The 20,212-nt window shown below is 43.2% G+C and overlaps 1 long non-coding RNA gene across 1 annotated transcript; it reads left to right on the forward strand.

The window, feature by feature from the left end:
- The first annotated feature begins 3,260 nt into the window (after positions 1–3,260).
- Positions 3,261–4,812, forward strand: LOC146860587 (uncharacterized). Its single transcript, XR_014979179.1, has 3 exons — positions 3,261–3,332; positions 3,818–3,888; positions 4,679–4,812. It is a non-coding gene; the product is annotated as an uncharacterized LOC146860587 (long non-coding RNA).
- The last annotated feature ends 15,400 nt before the right edge of the window (positions 4,813–20,212 follow it).

Below are 20,212 nucleotides of genomic sequence, written 5' to 3' on the forward strand. Positions count from 1 at the left end.
AGAGCAGCTCGATCATTAGCCATAAGTCCAAGGCCATGTGTTGTTCATAGTGCTAACAACTCTGAGCTAGAAGGAATGTAGAGAAGCACAAGAATAGACAATGCACTTGATATCACTGTCCTGAAGATGGCATCTCCAACAGGCACCCGTTGGGCGAGGTTTGCTATGTATAATTTCCTTGGTGACCAGTGCCAGTCATTTAGGAGCTAGAAAAAGCTGAGTTGGAGCAGACCATAACAGAGGCCCCTGTCATGTGATTCTAGAAGTTTGGTCCATTCACAGTTGGAGTATTTCTTCCCTGTCCTGGCCGCCCGCTACTCATTCAAGGAGAGGCCAAGATGGCGGGAGTGAATTTCCTTTAGGAGAGTTTCACAGAGTCCCGAGACCACTCCTGTACAGGAACGCCAGTGTTTTAAGTAGTCCCGGATCTCTGATTGAGGAAGAGGCTGCAGCATTGGTCTGAAGACCCGCAAAATGCAATTGGGTATACTTTCAAAATTGTTGTTCGTCAAGTCCAATTCCTCCTGCAGCTGTTCTAAGGATTTCATGCCCGGGTCTAGTATGAGATGATCTAAGCTACATACACCCTTATTATACCAAAAAGAAAAGAACAACGTGTGGCTGACCAAAGGCTCAGCACCTCGATTTTTTAGTTATGAAAGTTCATATAGTGTCTGTGCAACCACATCCGGAGTGTGCCACACTTGTACTCCACTGGATACCAGATAGGTTCATGAAAGAAAGGATGGTGCACCAGGGTGAAGTCAGGTAGCTCTGTATGTATTCCAAAATATATTTCTTTATTATTTTTTCAGTAAAATCTTGGACACCAGCCAACGCGTTTCGTCCCGAAAGGAACTTCGTCAGGGCTGAAACAATGCATAAATAAGACAAACTAAACACAACTGCCACATCAAATAATGACATAAAAACATAAAAATGTGTAACTTACATGTAAATACCAAACATATATATATAAAAATATTTTTACAAACAAATACATAAACGTATACATAAAAAAAAAATTTCTTTTTGATAACCGATGGTACCAACAAACACACGGTACTGCGATGGGCTCCAAGTTTGCTCCCTCTTACGCTTGCCTCTTTATGGGGTGGTTTGAGAGGGAGCATGCTTGGGGCAGAGGTGCCTCCCCCTGGACTAACGATATTGTATACTGGGGGAGGTACATCGACGATGTGATTTGTTTATGGTCCGGCTCGGTGGAAGCTCTCGAGCAATATGTTTTGTTTCTCAATGATAACATCTATAATGTGAAATTTACAATGATATACAACAGGGAACGTATCAACTTCCTCGATATACAGTTCTACATCCAACAGGGGCAAATACACAGTACACTCTACAGAAAGGAAACCTCATGTAATTCGGTACTTCACGCCACAAGTGCACACCCGAGGTCTGTTAAGAATAACATACCATTTGGAGAAATGGTACGGATACGGAGAACCTGTAGTGAGGAGGCAACTTTTCAAGCTAATATTAGAGATGTGAAAACTAGGTTCATTAGGAGGGGATATACACAGGGAATCCTTAATAAAGCGGAATCTAGGGCCTATAACTTAAATAGAGATGACACCTTGACGGATAAACCTCATCTTGATAAAACTAATCCAAGGGCAAGATTTATAACGCAATACACGACACACAGTGATGCCATCTTCAATATTTTTCGTAAACATTGGCACCTATTGACAGTAATACCGGGCTTGAAGGATTCCATTGGTATGAAACCATCCATCACCTACAGGAGGGGGGTTTCGTTAAAAAATTCTCTTTGTCCTAGCTACATAACGACTCCCAAAACAACCCACTCATGGCTTCCGCCTAAACCAAAGGGTTTTCATGTCTGTGGGATGTGTAATATGTGCCCTTTTGGTAAAAACAAGACTGTTACATTTAACTATAATACATCCAAAAGGTTTAACATAGGTCATTTTCTAAACTGCAATACGACACATGTGGTGTACGTTCTGGGATGTAAATGCAACATCATATATGTTGGCAGTACTACTCGCTGTTTAAAAATTAGGATTCAGGAGCACCGTCGAGCCATTAGATCAAAGGACAACAGGTATCCCATCACAAATCACTTTTCACATGAACATCCAGACGATTTAACCTTTTGGTTCCATGCAATAGACCATGTGCCGGTTCAAATAAGAGGAGGTAATAGGGACCTATTACTGAGGCAGATGGAGGCAAAATGGATTTGTCGTCTGAAAGCAACCCAATTGGGGCACAATACCGATGGGGAAATGCATTATTTTCTCTAGGAATATGAGGCTATCATGATTATGTAACCCTAGTTTGTATGATGATATATATATACACATATATCATTATGCTTTCCTGACATATATTCTATCTGTCAGTTAAATACCAACACTGCTACTGAATTGGTCTATCCTCTCCTTCTTCTTTCTTTCCTGAAGAACTACATCTATAGTTGGTTCCTTCTTGTGTATTACCTTGTGCATTATTATTTTAATATAAAAACAAAAATGTGTTTATACTTTATTTACAGTCTATATAGAACATTGTATAATTAATAATTTTTGTTTGGAATTTTAATGTATTGGAATTTTGCTTTCTTAGTGTTTGGTTTAGTAACCTGAACTGTTTTTCAGATATTGCCCCCTTTGGACATGGCTACCATTTTGGTAGTTTTTTGACAGCTTCGCCATCGGGTCCGATGGTTTGGATTGCATCGTAAACGGTAGCTCTTACTTGGCAATACATACTTTACGAATGAAATATAGTGCCCTTATATACTTTTTCTACACGCGACTACTAGGTAATCTTTATATGCTTTATCCACACGTGACAACCAGGTAATTTACCTTTTGATACTTAGAGGAGTTATTCGTATTCTAAAGAATACTTATATTTGATAAGGCGCATTTTGGCAGTTAAACATGGCGCCTGCTCTTTGTGTAAAAACACGTTACCTATTGATTGTCGGCACATTACATACCCTGTATAAACTAATTCGCGAAGTTTATCTAAATGAGTTCAGGGCTACCGTATTGGTAACATAACGGTGTTTCTCTCGTTATTTCATCCCACATACGGTCAGATGTGTAAGAGATATTTGTATTTCGATTAGTACTTATATTGGGCAGGGTCTAATTTACCCAGTCAAGTATGGCGCCTATTTTTGAGTATCAAAACACGTGACCTATTTACCTATTTGATTGGATGAATCACATGACTTGTCTCCGTTATTTAAATGTAAAGGATTTAGCGGGTCTGTTTGAATCTCACACTACGGAATTGGTACTGAAACCGTGACTCTCAACGCCGATTAGGTAAGCTTACAGGGAGCCTATAAGGAGAACTGTCCCCTCCCCCCCTATTCCTTTTTGTAATTAGAACAAAACAAATTACGAGGGTGGGATGTACGGATCCATTCTACTTTTGTCTTTTGATTGTGAGTTACGATGTTGTACGTGGGATAAGGCCATGCCTAAATTACAGTGGGAAGTTGTGGCTTCGCTGTATTTTTGCACTTTGTTGGCTTACCTAATTCCGTTTTTATATGACACTATACGGCTCGCCCGATATGGTATACTCCGTTTTTTATTGTGATCGTGATGCGTTTGCCGTAGTAACATAATTAGGAAGTGGCAACAGAAGATCATTATATAGCTTATATTGGCAGTGACATGATTGATATCATCACGTCATTTTTTGAGGCTGATCCGCCTACTAATATTGGGCCGATCTAATAATTTTTTGATCGTTTATTAATGATCACTTTATATAACCATACCGTCCTGTCTCTCCCTACTAGGAATTTGGGCCGCTACTTAGGCCTTCGGTTCTACTCTTGAATTGACGTGATTTGTTATAGCTATTACGGAGGTAAGACATGTTTTTTGCTATATATTACACTTATGGTATGGTTGAGTATCAACTATTTTCGCGGTTGCCTGTGTGGACCTTTGTTATTTATAGGTCATCAAATGCGTGTTACTTTTGTGACATAGAATATGTTTAGACCAGGCATATTATGGGACTGCCTGTTGTTTGTTTATCTTATTAGGGTAATCTTGGAATCCTGATGAATGCCCTATCCATATATAAAACATGAACCCGGAACATTAGTAATCTTGTATCGATTTGATTGCATCTGTTTTTTGGACAAAGATAAGGATATCTCTGGTGAGGTTATTTGTTGGTTTAATAAGATAGTCATTGCATTATAACAGTCTTCCTGTCGCACTTTACATTTTCTATGACATCTTCTATATTTTAGAAGTATGGAAGTCTTCAAAACTTTCGTAATGTATCTTCACATGTTTTTATCAACTTTAATACTTTCTTCTTTTGCTTCAATGGTCAAATGGTGAAAACAGAATTTTCTTCTCCTTTTTCAATGTATGTCTTAGTGTCTATATTTATCATATGTCTACTTAATTGGGATGTATAATGATATTTATGATGTGGTAGTTTATTGTGTCGTTCTTTATTTGTAGTTTTTTATGTAGGAGTTATATAATTTTTTTAGGTATACGTTTATGTATTTGTTTGTAAAAATATTTTTATATATATATGTTTGGTATTTACATGTAAGTTACACATTTTTATGTTTTTATGTCATTATTTGATGTGGCAGTTGTGTTTAGTTTGTCTTATTTATGCATTGTTTCAGCCCTGACGAAGTTCCTTTCGGGACGAAACGCGTTGGCTGGTGTCCAAGATTTTACTGAAAAAATAATAAAGAAATATATTTTGGAATACATACAGAGCTACCTGACTTCACCCTGGTGCACCATCCTTTCTTTCATGAACCTTATTATACCATGTTGACCAGTAGATTGTACCACCATCAATTTGTTGAGCTTTGTTATTACAAATCGGGACATCGTCATGTAGTTAGACATCAAAATGTAGTTGTTTATGTGCTTTCTCCCACATCTCTGATGTCATGCAAAGCAATGGATGATGCTTAGCCTCGTCAGAGATAGCGGTTCTGTAAATCAGACCAGCATTGGGTGGGCCCCTCCTGGAGGCTCTGGTTAATGTGCATCCAGTCTGGTCTCCTCAAGGTAGATGAAACAAAATAAACCAAATGTGCCAAGTGGTGGGTTTGGTAGTAGACTGACTGAGAGGCGCAAGTCACCCGAGGTTGTGCCCACCTGCAGCTTGGAGATCTTGAGGCATGGCTGTTGAGCGTCCCAGACAACATCTTTGAACATTTTGTTCAATTTGCTTATCAAGGAGGCCGGGAAGCCTTTCAGGATCATACCAAACAGATAGTTGAAATGTGGTGCTGTAACCCTTTTCACAGTTTGGATTCGGCCCCACAGAGAAAGATGCAAATGAGACCATTTCTGAAAGTCCAGTGGGAACCTTGTCATCATCTTGATATCTATGTTCCTGAGATCCGCTGCCTGTCTGTCAGAGACAAACAGGATACCCAAGTATTTAATGGCAGTTTGTGATAACTGACCCTGTGAGCCCATCAGGATGTCAGGTTGGGTTAAACTGTTATGGGGCATAGCTTCACTTTTCTCACAATTTATTTTGTAGCCAGAAAACTGTTCCAATGCTTCTTTCATCTCCAGAGGAGCCAGAAAGGAAGTTTACCCATGAGCCATGAGCTTTAGGATTTCATCAGTGTACAATAGTCGTTTAATATCCAAAGTCGGTGTAGGGATACCAGTCACGTCCTCAGTGAACCCGATCTTAACAGCTAACGGTTACAGAGTGAAGAGGAAAAGTAAGGGTGAGTCGACTGCACCCTTGGCATGTTCCTGTGTAATGATGACCTGGTCGGGGAGAAAGCTGTTGCTGTTAATGACGGCTGTAGGGGGTCTGTACAGAAGTTTAACCATTTGCAGGAACCGGCCTTGAACACCTGTTCTTTGAAGTGTTCTGAAAAGATAAGGCCATTCTAAACAGTCGAAGGCCTTTTCAGCGTGAAGTGAGATTGCCACTTCGCATTCCTGGTTTTTGTTCGGGGCCATCGGGAAGGTGCCAGGAGTGCGCTTGTAATACCACTTGTCACGCTTGTAACATGGTCGACAAAGCCAGGTCTCGCTGCAGGGTTGGTAGTTGGACAGCAGTGGTAGAGCCAGAGAGCATCAGCAACCCAACTGCTTCAAGAGTCCCTTATAGGCGGATGACTCTGTGAAAGATGGAATAAACACTGGCCTTTAACAGGATATGGACCAGCGTTGGCAGATCTAACCTAGAAGGCCACCATGCTGTCCAGGGCTTGGCTCTCCCATAGGTAAGATCTTGTTGATGTTTCCTCCCTCAAGTCTTATCATGTGCTCATAAATGTAAACTCTTGGGTTAGCTTGCAGAAATGCATGTTTGCTCTCTCTTGTATCACAATGACCTTTGGAGACAATGTAGTAGAAATTGCTAGTAGCAATGGAGGTCTGAATTTCATAGGTGTGGCAAACAAATTCATAACCCAAGGATATTCTCCAGTGTTTCCACATAACAATAACAAATACTGAGATCAACAACGCAGATGCAAAAGATCACAGGATTATGATCAATGAGGGGATATTTATCCTTGGTTTTTTAACTTGTTTCTATTGGGAGAAACGCACTCGGTAGTCTGAAGTGAGGAAGTGGCTAATACAGTAACAATAATATTAAATTAATATAAGGTCCTGTCCGAAGTGATAAAAATACAAACAGGTTGCTAACATTCATCAAATGTTTTGAAGAGAGCCGGTAAAAAAGGCTAGCAGGTGGTTGAGTAAACGATTTTGCACTGCTTACAGCCAAGGGAATAAATGTCACTGGCATTCTAAACACGGCATCTGCCACTTTTTGGCGTATGTCTCCCCCTACCAAACTCTAAATAAACCCTTCGGACTATGAGCTCATCACGGAGCCCCCCACCATGGGCTTTGAGGGTTATATACACTTTCCTGTCTTCCAGGAGACTCTAATTTCTGAATTGCCTTCTGCCCCTAAGTTAGGAAAGCCTGCAAAGGCAGAAGCTAGATGGTTCCCTCATTCTCAGGTCCAGAACTTTGTGCTGCAGAGAAAAGGTTTTCACGAGCACTCAGATAACATGACTTCTCAGCCTACTTGTACCATGACAATATCGAATGTGTGCTTTCGATGAAAATGTTGTCCCAATTTACAAACAAAAATCATAAGACTATGTGGCGGCTTTCACTTTTTCAAAAAGTCTTGTCTGTACAGGTGTGAAAGGTTTCTCGCCTTAATCAGAAACATGGGAGACGAGGCAAAATGCGAGACTCAGTCCTCAAAGTAAAAATAAACGTGTTTGGGGCAAACCAAAACTCTAGGCTTTTCCTGTAACTGTGTGGGATTGTTGCACATAAAATTCGGAGCTCTCATTAAAGGATGTCTCTTAAAGCAATCGGTTGATGGCAAACTTGGACCCCAAAATACATACGGAGCTGAATTAAGTGATAGCGCTAGAATGCCAAGTGTATTTTTGGATTAGCCAATAAAGGCTTATTGAACAAGCTTTGGCAAAGCCAATAGGTTTCGCCCTGGCAATATCTATCGGCTTTGTCAATATCAGATAGGCGGACAGTAAGAGACAGAGGTCAGGGGCAAGACACAGAGGGGATCAGAAAAGAAAGATTCATGTGAGCAAGATGCAGAGGTTTTTGAGGACAGGAGAGAGGGGCCACGGTGTGGGAGGCAGAGTGTAAGAGACAGGGGAGTAGAGTAGGGAGCAAGAGAGAAGCAGATGTAGAGAGCAAGAGACAGAAGGGCAGGGAACAGGAGAGATGATCGATGCCAAGAGTCAGGGTAGTGGAATTCGACATATACGACGGGATATTCAAAAGTGAATAAATAAAACCACTTACCTTGCGCTCGGTGCATCGCCAACTCAGCCATGCGGTGAGCGCAAAGTAAGTAGTTTTATTCATTTCTTTACTTATCACTATTCCGTAGTATGTCGCATTCCATTACCCCCGCCCCCACCCAGCCTCACCGCCCCACCGCGCTGACCTGTGTGAGCCGAGACTGGGTCTAGAGGAATAAAGAGGAAGACAGGGGCAGGCAGTAAGAGACAGGCATGTCTTTGTAGCAAGAACTGTTGGATCCTGAACATTAAATATGTACAGAGAGAGAGCGTAAGGGTGTGGATCAAGGGACAGGTACGTAGAGCACGAGACATGGAGTAAGAAGCAGAGCATTAGAGAGAGAGATGTTGGGGGTAGAGAGACGCACATTCAGTTCAATAAGTCCCTAAAATGCTCTGGCTGAGGCTTCCACACCCAATCCAGCTGTAGGGGACGGGGGCAGGAGAAATGTTGGGTCCGATTCACAGAACGAATCTGAGATAAAATCCTAAACTTCCTACTTTTGGTATTCCAAGAAGGCATTTAGTAGTAGTAAAGTTAAATTGAGACAAAATCCTAACTTTACGACTTTCGGTATTCACAAAAGGAATTTAGTAGTAGTAAATTTAGGAGTCCTAACTTTACTACTACTAAATGCCCTCTGTGAATACCAAAAGTAGTAAGTTTAGGATTTTATCTCAGATTAGTTCTGTGAATTGGCCCCAATGAGAGCAGCACTGTGAGCCAGAGACAGACCTGTCAGAGAGACAGCAGTACTGTACAAGGATCATAAAGACAGACACGTGGACAAGAAAACAAGAGATAGGGGATATACAGAGGGACAATAAGTATTCCAATAGCCATACCCTATAAATCTACCCCTCTCTTGTTAGAGCCACCTTTATTGCAATCCAGTGCCTTGTCTTTAGAGTGCTGCACAAGTCCTCTTTAAAAGCGGTGCACTGAAGAACCAGAGGGACACAGAAAATACCAGCAGTGATCAGGGAATGACATGGGGGGACAGGGGCAATGATAGCGGGGGAGAGAGAAATTGAGAACTGGAAGAGCTGGGAAGAAAACATCACTTAATCTCTCCATGTCTTAAGAAAATCTAACCTTGTGTAATGTAAAGCACACCAAAGGCCTTTTGGCGAGTTCATGCTATATAAAATGGCAATAAAAAATAAAGCAAGAAAGAAAGAAACAAACAAACAAAGAAACAAAGAAACAAAGAAAGAAAAAGAAAGAAACGTATGGTGACAGGGAAACTAGAAATAATAGTGAAGGAAAGAGTGCAGTAATAAGAAACAGGGCTAGAATTGACAGAGATGAGGATGAGAACCATGAGTGAGAGAGAACTGTAAGACATGGAAGTGGAGCACCAGGAGACAGAAGAAGTGGAGAAAGCACTATGGGTTAGAGTGGGGGAAGTGGAGGAATTGTTTTGGGAGTGAGTGCAGTACCAGAGACAGCACCAAGCACACAGCAGGCAGAGGAACTCCTCGAAAGAGCACACAGCACACACGGATGCCAGACAGATGTCCAAGGAGGAGGCGTACTCCTGGGGGGTGGGACATACATGCCTACCAGATTATTCTGTGCAGAAATACTGCTTTACTAAAATCTGGTGTGTTCCTGAGTGATGGTGGGAGCGTGCGAAGAGAGCAAAAAGAGTACCTGCAGGAGCCTGCAGTGGAAGGACACTGACCACTGGAAGCAGTATGTGGTCCAGTCTCCACTGCATCACAAAGACTTGAAGGCCAGGTGGAAGGCTGAAGTGGGTAGGAGGCGCTGCCATGGGAGCCAGAGAGTGGTAAGTGAGTGAAGTGACATTGAGCCACATGGGAGCCAGCCAATAGTAAGAAAAGGTGATGCTGAACTAGGCAATGGTACGTATGGTAAATAATGGGCAGGCTCTAAACCCCTTTTAAGATGTTTTTTTTTTTTTAACTACTAAAGATTTCACAACCACAGCACAAGCTGTGTGCATTTGAAACCTTAAAAAGCTGGTCACGAAGGAAGCATGAGGAAGTGTCACTAGGCTCTACATCAAAAGAATCGTAAATCCTATAGTATGTGGTGTAGTTGAGTGGATAAGGTAAAGATTTTAGCCTTAAAGTAGAATCCCAATAAAAAACGTGGGAGAGAACACCTTGCAACTGGAGCATTCACTTAGTGAGTTTATACTGTAGGACAAAAGAGTACAATTCAGCAGCGGTGGCCCATCCATCCCCCCTCACTTTTTGGCCACTATAAACAATGTCTATTGGGCTGAGCAAAGGTCAGCTTGACAGACACTCTTTTTTTCAGGCCAGGGAGCCGGGAGCTAGACATGCGCTAAATGTGCAGGCTCCTGACTGCCTGAGCTGAACTTTGTCTGCTGAAGAAGTCACAGCTCCTGTAAGCCTGACATCTTTAGCCTGTCAAATAACCCTGGGCGTAGTTCGCGAAGTAGCGCTATGCGTAGCTACGCAAAGTGCACTTCGCACTACGCGCGCTATGCATAGCACTTCGCGAACTGCGTAGTACCCTGTTCGCACTGTGCAAGATGCCGTTTTCAATTATTGCACAGTGCGGATAAGCATCCGGCACTGTGCAATCATTGAAAAAGGCATCTTGCACAGTGCAAGCTGTAGTTTTCTGCCGCTCGAGTAGATTTTTACTCGAGCGGCAGCTTTCTCAACGCGGACTGGTAGTTTCTCGTCGCGAGCATACGCGACCACTCGCAATGAGAAACCTGACCTCCCCGCGTTTAGAATCTCGCCGGGAGGTTTATTTTCCACGCTCGCGATCAGCAACTTGATGTTGCTGATCGTGAACGAGGAAAAAGTCTCGCCGGGATGTCATTTTGCTTGCTCGCGGTCGCCAACTTGACGTTGAAGACTGCGAGCAAGCAAAAAATGACCGCTGCACTACACTACGCGTGTTTGCACTGTGCTTTGTGCAATTCGCGTAGTGCGAAGTAGCGCAAAATTTGCAAACTACGCGAGCGTAACGTATTGCTTTGCCCAGGCTTACTGGCAAAGCACTTCAAGGCCCGCCCCCTCATGACGAGGGGGATTGTCACCGATTGCCTCGGATCGGGGCCTTTCAGTTCTAAACCCTGAAGTTCCCAGGGCTGAGTGTCAGTCACTGACACCTCGTCACACAATGGGGAGGGGTCAGCAGTTTCACTGACCCTATCCCACTCTGTGATGAGTGAGAACTGCTGCCTTCCCTCAGTGGCTGATCTAAGGCCAGCCAGTGAGGGAAGGCAGCAGTCCCAACCCTCCTGGCACCTCTAAGGCTTTGGACTGCTACCTTCCCTCATTGGCTGACGAGGGAAGGAAGCAATCCCTACCCCCATGGTTTTACTGAGTTAGAGCTCCGCAGGAATGTATGATTTTATTTTTAATGTTTGGTATGTGCATGAATTTATGGTAGTGAGTGTTGTGAATGGATTTTTGTGTGGTGTCTTGAGTGAATGCATGTGTGAGTGAGTGTTTATGTGTGCGATTGCGCCCCAACCGCCCCCTCCCTGCTAATACTACAGGCTGCCACTGCAAACCAGCACAAGAGCAGCATTCACACTATGTGCACCAATACTGTAAAAACTCACCAGTGCCATGTTAGATGATAGTATTTTTCCAAACATGTAACGGGTGCCAAAATATCCTTACATAATCAAATAGTAACTTAAAGCAAAGGCGGGATATTATCGGACACTTTTTCTGCTAGAACGCGATTGCACATTTAAGATCGTGGTGGAATTAGTTTTAAATGGAATCTAAGATTGGACAGAGGAAAACTAGATTCCCTCTGCCCGCAGGCTGGGTTCGGGAGTTAAGACAGGCGCAGCCGAACACTACATTAGGCTTTCGAAGACGGCTATAAAGTTTGTCAAGCTCAATAAAACGGCCTTATAGCTTTCATGTGCCGAACTGGAAACAGCTTTAGACTCCGTGAACATGAATACATTATATAAAGCACAAATGAAAGATGGGCTGGATTTAGCAAATGCAAATGCTTTATTGGGATTGCGCTAAAATAAGCGTGACATGGACTAAAAAGATAAGAAAATATATGAAATTGAAATGAATAAAGAGTAAGGGGGATATAATGTGAAATGCACCTTTCTAATCTACCAATGAATAAGAAGAGACCGGTTTATCAAGGTATGCTTTGTATGCCCCAAAGGGAGTAGAATGCAAACACTCAAGTTATACCCTATTCCTTTCAACTACAGAACTGGATACTCAAAAATGTGTAGTTTTATGAAATACTGCGGGAAAACCAAAACCAGCTTATCTCAACAAGCATTGGCAAAGCTAATACAGCTCGCATATGGTTGAGCTATTAGTCTGTCCTGTAGGGGTGGTGAATGTGAAGGCAGCTAAATCGATGGAGAGCAGGACAGTAAAAAATAAAGTGTTATGAAGCAGTCATTGTTGGCCGCACCATAGAGCTTTTTTGGTCTGTGGGGAAATGGGAGAAAAAAATAGACCGGGTGAATGGGGGTTTGGTGAAACAGTGACTTGGTGGAAGGTGGTTAGGTGAAACAGGGACTGGGTGGGTGGGGGCTGGAAGAAAGAGGTACAGGGCAGATGACGGAGAAGAAACTGGAAAGGAGGCGGATGGGAGAAGAACAAGCATTTGCAATGCATCAGGTCTAGCAACAGTTAGAGTTAAAGAGTTTGGCATTGTTTATATTTTCCTGAATTTGTTTGTTTTATTGTGTACTGAATGTGTTTGCTAACTACAGTTTTGTATGTATCTGTGGAGTAAGTATGTGTATTATACCTTCAGTCTTAAGTGTTGGTGGCAATAAGTTTATGTAGCAGTAGTATGCAGGGTGAGTATTGCATTATATGTAGCATTAGCTAGGGTAGTAATAATGTGTATTTGTAGTTGTGTTCTAGTATCATTCGTAGATAGTGTTGTGTTGTAAAATTTGGTATGTGTTTATATATATAGCGAGGGATGCAGCAAAATGTTGTGTATTTTCACAAGATACATAACTGAAAGAGGGAAGCCAGGAAAGGATGGGAAATGAAAGGAGGATGGGGTGATAGAAAGAACAGAAAGAAACAAAAAGGGGTGAAAAATAGCGAGCAACGAAAAAGATAAAAGAAGACAACAGAAAAAAAGGATTGAAAGGAGGAAAAATGAACCAAAAGTAGCAAAAATACCAAGGAGGCTCTGGAAGAAAAAAGAAAGCAATAGAACAAAAATAAAATCATCAAAGGACGCGAGAAATAAACACCAAAATAAAAAAAAACGAAAGAAAGTATAATAGAGAGAATGGAATAAAGAAAATTTAAGAGAGAAAAAAATAAAACAACAAAGAAAGAAAAAAGTAAATCCATGTTTTTGCGCTCACTCAGTAGGAATATCCACAGAACACGACCCTCAAATTATTACTATTTTTATGGTACTTTTCCGAATTTTGAATAATCGCATTTGTTTACAAGGTTGCTAAAGCTCTCGGAGGAGTGAGTTCAAGTTAAGCACAGTTGGCGGCTGACAAGGTATGGGCGTCCTTAAAGGTACACAAATGTGCATTACATCAACACAGACGGTCAACATTTACCTATGGTTTCTGCTCTGACTGTTCATAAGTGGTGGGGACCCGACTATACGGACTGAAACACGCTGTGTCTAATTGTGCGCACAGAGTTAGTTCTGTACCGTGAAAGGGGGCTCTTTTAAAAAAAAATCTAGGTGTGTAAACGGAGCAGGCTGTGTACTGCCCTATGGAAGAACAAGCGGTGAGCACACAGTGTACATACAGCACATGCGCGCGCACACACCTTTTAAACAATCAATAGCTTTGCATACACCTTACTAATGTATTTTCTCCAGCAGTTACAATATTATTTATATGAATGGTTGCTTGTAGATTTATGTAATTCTTTATATGACATTGAAATAATAAAATTCCTTGTATATACAAATGTGTACTGTTTTGTACGTTCTCTGCGGCAGCTCGTGAAGCCCCTGGTGTCACAGATGTTTAAAGGCATGTTACCTTAAAACCAACACATAATGTGCGCATTTTCCGACAACAGAAGGGTTTCTGCTGGACTACAAAAGGCAGGCTGGCGGTGTAATAATAAAGGGTGCAAGTACAGTAAAGTGATGGTTATCACTAAAATGAAGTATTTAGCCACAGAACTCCGAGATACATGCTATTGTGCCCAAAAATGCAGACAAAGAACGCTGAGAATGCTTCCTGATAAGCACAGCTGCTGTTGCACTAAAATGAAGCATTTAGCCACAGAACGCCAAGATACATGTTATTGTGCCTAAAAATGCAGACAACGAACGTCGAGAATGCTTCCTGAGAAGCGCAGCCACTATTGCACTAAAATGAAGTATTTAGCCACAGAGCGCCAAGATACATGTAATTGTGCCCAAAAATGCAGACAACGAACGCCGGGAATGTTTCCTGAAAAGCGCTTGCAAGTCGGAGCAAAATATCCAGTCAGGGTGGGCGGGGCCTAAGGGAGACAGGGCGGACACCAACCCCACTATGAACGCCAAGAATGCTTCCTGAAAAGCGCTTGCAAGTCTGAGCAAAATATCCTGTCAGGGTGGGCGGGGCCTAAGGGAGACAGGGTGGACACCAACCCCGCTTCCAGAGAGGCCGGACACAAAACCAACGACAATAGTTCTCACCAAGGCGAAGCAGCGCATGCGCTGCAACGCAGGTGAGACCTAAAAAACAGGGACTTCCTCTGTTATCTCCGCTATGGGCATTTCAAAAGACCGCCGAGTTGAAAACTGTGAACTACTGAAAGCTGGCAAGTCCACAGGCTGTAAGAAAGTGCCTGTCTTCTTAGAAAATCTCTGGCCACGGGACATACGTCGATTAAGTTGAAAGAAGGAGTTAATAGCTGAATTAGACCATCGCTTCCTAGTTATCAGTGTAGTACACAAAGTGAAACTGTTGAGCGCCTCCACCAAGTGTGCCCTGTTGTGTACCCTGCCTGCACCATGTGTGGCCTGTGGTGTGCACAGTCTGGTTCCTACACACTTCGGCAGTGAAGAGATTAGAAGGGCAGCTTCGATAAACTCTTGTTACAGATTTATAGTAGAGAAAGTAGGCCCTGCTTCAAAACCCGAAAAACTTGAACATTCCCTCACATGGAAGAGATGTATTTTGCTACCTTTGTGCTTTAATTATTTTGCAATGTTTGATAGCTCTAGTATCCGATTTTCATTGTGCACTTAAAATAACGTTCTCTGCGGCGTGGAAATAATTAACGAGTCGTAACATTAAAAAATAATTTTGTTACAATGCTCCAGTCTCTTCTATGCCAAACAGCTGTCTGGCAAATGTTGCTTTCACCATGGCAAAGAGTAATAAGCACAAGAAAGCACACAGCCAGCCTTAATTTGGAAAAGAAGACAATGCTTCTCAACACAGTAGAAAATATTATTTTTGCAAGTGCCATATTGGTGCAGCTCAAACTAATGAAAGCACACCAAGCTTATGCAAAAGGACACAGGGACGTTCCACAACAAAAAAAAATGGTTCTGTGTCAAGATCACATTGTCTTTATTTAGTTAGAAATGCCAGTTTAGCCATGATTTATGCAAAGTCGACACAAATTATTAGATACAACACCATCTACATGTATGCCACACTAATCGATACACATGCATAGTGACATAAATGATATGTTGTTATCATGAAGTGGGTCTGATTTGGTCAGTGTTTTTTTCCAATTTCTAATTTGTTTTGGAGTTTCTGATGGCATGTGTGGAGCGTAAAAAATGGAAGTACTGCCAATTTGTGCTTTCAGATGAAAAGGCTATGAAGAGTGATACAATTAAAAAGGCTCTTGAACCAGAAATGCTGCAGCACCTGCACGTTCGCTGGGGACAAGTTGTCATTCAATGTCTACATCTGGTCCCAGATGTGCTGCTCACAGCAAGCACCAACACCAATAAGAAGGATGAGGCCAGTGCACAAGTCCTAAAAAACAGAAGTGAGGCTACTAACTAAGTTAGGCAGTATGCAAGTGACATCATAACGTGTGACATCTTGGCGTGTGACCAGACATGGCTTCACAGGAAGTGACCTTACAGGAAGTGACATCTCAAGAAGAGATATCCGATATTACGACCTCACACATTTTTAGCAGGTCTATCATGAATTTAAATGCATTACGAGATTTAACAAATTAGATTTTGCGATGAGGTTGTGCCAAACAAATGATGCTACCCTGATGCAGAATCTGTGCCTCAACTAATACATTTTTTTTTAAAAAACTCTGCCACAAAGAAGTTGACAACAAGGAAAAACATTGCAGTAGACCTGTTTTGCTTAATTGGTTGCAAAGTCTGCATTTAACATTGCAGTAGATCTGTTTTGCTTAATTGGTTGCAAAGGCTGCCTTTTAAAATATCTTATGGGCTTAAAGCACCTGTTGCAGAGATCTTTGAGTGCCGAGTAAATCTCAGGGAATAATAATAATGGTTAGATAACTCAGAGGTTAACACATTTGCTGGAGAGATCTGTGTTTTGTCTAGTCCCAGATTTTAATTAAAGTAGTATAGAAGGTTAATGCATCTCCTGCAAAGCACATAATGTAACATGCAGTGGGGTATTTTTAATATATGTAGATAGGCAACCGGGTTATTGCTTTTCACACAGAGGGGCATATGTATAAGGATTGTCGAAAACTACAGCTAATATTAGTTAGCGGCACTTTTCTTACCGATGTGTACCGCTGAAAACAATCACCTTGTTAGCGATGTATGTGCAAGACGTCGCACATGGCGTCAGCTTCAGGGCTCAGCGGTGAAAACTGCCGCTAACATTAGCGTGATGGCGATAGAAATTCCGGTGTTAGCCGGTGATAACCAACGAAAGGCCCGTTAGCGGCAACAAACACACGTTAGTCAGAATAACGTGAGTTTTTTGCCTCTAATGTAAAAAAATAGCCTATCAGTTGACCTCGAATAGGAAAATAGGCAAACAAAACAATGAAATGCAGAATGGAGCAGCCAGGGCCAAGTGCAGCACACATCAACAACCCCTTCAAGCCACCCAACATCCAGGATGACCTGGATGAGAGCCTGGATGCCTCGCAGGACCTGCTTCTGGAGTTTGGATGCCTAGCTGGACCTGTGTCTGGAGCCTTGATGCCTTGCTGGACCTGCGTCTGGAGCCTGGATGCCTCGCTGGACCTGCGTCTGGAGCCTGGATGCCTTGCTGAACCTGCGTCTGGAACCTGGATTCCTCGCTGGACCTGTGTCTGGAGCCTGGATGCCTCGCTGGACCTGCGTCTTGAACCTGGACACCTCACTTGACCTGCACCTGGAGCCTGGATGCCTCGCTTGACCTGCGCCTGGAGCCTGGAGTGGGATGCGGAGGAGCTGTGTAGTCGATAACCCATAGACATTGAGGCGCGGCAATCACCTGTACCTGGTGGTGAAATCTGGCTGGTCGCATGGAGACATAGTGCTGACCTGTCTGAGAAGAATGCCTTATGCTCCATGGAGCTGTGAATTGTAGAGGCGCTCCTGTGCACCAACGTAGGGAGGTCTGCATCACATACTACGATCCACCACTACACCGGGGTGCACGGAGGGGATTGCCAACGATGGGCAGCACCTCTCTGCATCACAGGCCGGATGAGGTTGTGACAGCTGGACACTGTGGAGGGTGAGGCCCCTGAGCTGCGCCAAACTTGTGTTGTGGGAGCACTGCAAGTTCACGCCTAAGGGGGCCCTGCTGCATCAACTGCATTGGGAGGTTCACCAGCGGACTTGGCGGCGACTGCTGTACCCAGGCTTGTGCTATCCCACCTGGCTGAGGCTCCTACTGGCTGAGTCACAGATTTGGAGAGAGTTTAGCAGATTGCGCCACAGTGTCAATGTATAGGTAAGGAGAAGGTGGGACACGTAGCAGAGGAGGCCTTGGGGTCGAGTCACCCAGGCCTAGTACCTGTAGATGACGCACCACCAGTGTCGGCTCATCCGCAATGCGGAAGAGAGTAACCCCACTGCATTCAAGCAGTGCAAGAAGAGGAACAATCATCACATGATGATAACTTCCTGATGTAATCGTGCCTTGTTTCCTTTGCGGGCGGGATGGTGGGTAGGGCTGCTCCACTCACGGAGCAGGGCAGGGGCAGAGTGGCATGCCCACTCAAGTGCGGCCCGCTCAGGCTGCACAAAGCAGTCATGCACACTCTTCTGTTTGCAATGCAGGCTGCATTACACCTGCATGGAGAATATGTCCACACCTCCAGCCCCTGGCTTAACGCCTTGTCCTGGTGCCAATGACCAATCCCAGCGCTGCATTGCAGCGTTATAATTGACTTAGGAGAGGAAGCCTTCCTGTTCCTGGAAGCAGACTCAGGAGAGCAGGAGCAACGGAGACACGGGACCCGGCCTCGTGGTAAGATTTCTCACATTTAAATATTTACAATACTCGCTCACAAACACACCCTGCGTCCACGCCCCATCCAGTGTTCTTTACGGCGTTTCCCACCTCCCAGCTGTCCAGTCCCTCCCGCATCACTTCTCAATGGTGGGCGCTCTGCGGCAATGCGCAGCGGGCGTACCACTGGTGTGCCAAAGGTATATTTGGAGTTACGATGCATACCATTATATCACATTCCATTACAATGCATACTAATACTAGGCATATTACAACAGTAGTGAAGGTGTTGGATTGCGGAGATGAAAACATTACTATTCCCACTCCAGTGAGTGCAACCCTAAATCTAACCCTTGCACCCCAAACAAGCCCTGAACCCTAAAATTAATCTTTGAGCCCCCAAAACACACCCTAAAAATCATATTTTACCAAAATGCACTCCCCAGTTTTCATATTTGACCCAAATGCACACCCCAATGTTCATGTTTGACCCTACTGCACACCCCAATTTTCATGATTGACGCCCAAAACACACTTCAAATTTCAATTATTACCCCATAATACACCCCATATTTCATCTCCGACACCCGAAAACCATACCCACCCAAACAATTAAAAATATCCCATTACTGACCTCACAATGCATTGTAATGGAATGTGAGGTAAGGGCAGCCGCGTTGTTGGATTTGCGTTGTAAAGGCATTACGATGCAATGCATGCGTTGTAATGGACGTCTCCCTTGCTCACTTTGCCACTGGATTCAAGATAGCCTGGCTGATGAGGGTTATGAACCCGAAACCCGTCCCAGGATGCTTGTTTCCGGTCCAGGGAAGATATGGCTTGGCAGTTCGGGATGGACTGTTCCCATGAGGCACAGGGTCAGACTGATTTGCATATGGCCATGTCTGAACTGGGGTGGTGGAGTGAGCTAAAGAATGATGATTAATTAAACCCAGATCAGTTGACCGGGGCTGAGTGTTTGATTTGCTCAAACGCTCCGTCCATCATCCCCTCTGGTATCGCTTTGTTTGCCCTAAGTTGGCAGGGTATGCCCAGACATGGGTCCCTTGCTCACTTTGCCACTGGACTCAAGATAGCCTGGCTGATGAGGTTTATGAACCCGAAACCGGTCCCAGGATGCTTGTTTCCGGTCCAGGGAAGACATGGCTTGGCAGTTCGGGCTGGACTGTTCCCATGAGGCAGAGGGTCAGACTGATTTGCATATAGCCATGAGGCTGTTGGAAAGGAAACTGAGCAGCCGATTACGATGTGGTCCTAAAGGCTCCGACCACAGGTCAGAGCCTTTACGGGCCATATCGCAATCGGCCCCATGATCTCCAATGCCTTAAAAATACAAATGTATCTGAACTTGGTTGGTATAACTGATGCTGATGTAAAGTGCCCTATAACTTCCAGTCAGGTCTAGGACTAGTACCTCAATTGCAGTGCAAGGGGCAGATCCAGATTAATTAAGTTATAAAAATCTGTACTTGGGCCACGCTCCACATGGAGATAATGAAGTGACGGCATAGCATGGGCGGCTGAATCAGAAGGCAGCAAACAAGAGTGATAATGATGCCAACAAATGATAAGTAATGAGCTGGCTAAAAGCCAGTTTTTAGAGAGATACAACTGATCATCTCCATATCGACAGGGCATGAATGCTGGCTGCAAGCGCGACCTAAAAGGTATGTAATAAATGTTATCTGTAAATTAAAAAAATAGTTTTTTTCCAAAATAAGATATTAAAAAATGCCTACTTAAACACTTTAACTTAAACCAGTCGGTCATATAAATATCAATCAAAAAGGCATTGTTAATGGAACCTTGCAGTGCAATAGTCATACCTAAAGAAACAACATTTCTCTATTCAAATTTATTCCTCGCAATGTTTGAAGTTAAATGGAAAGTTTGAAGTAAAGTTGGAATGAGGGCCACCTCCTTAGTAGAGCATATGTTTATCATATCAGTAGTAATGAAACACTAACTCAATTTTCTCAAGTACTATATATCATAT

The sequence above is a fragment of the Triturus cristatus genome, chromosome 3_1 (genome assembly GCF_964204655.1).
Source record: "Triturus cristatus chromosome 3_1, aTriCri1.1, whole genome shotgun sequence".
Taxonomy (NCBI): Eukaryota; Metazoa; Chordata; class Amphibia; order Caudata; family Salamandridae; genus Triturus; species Triturus cristatus.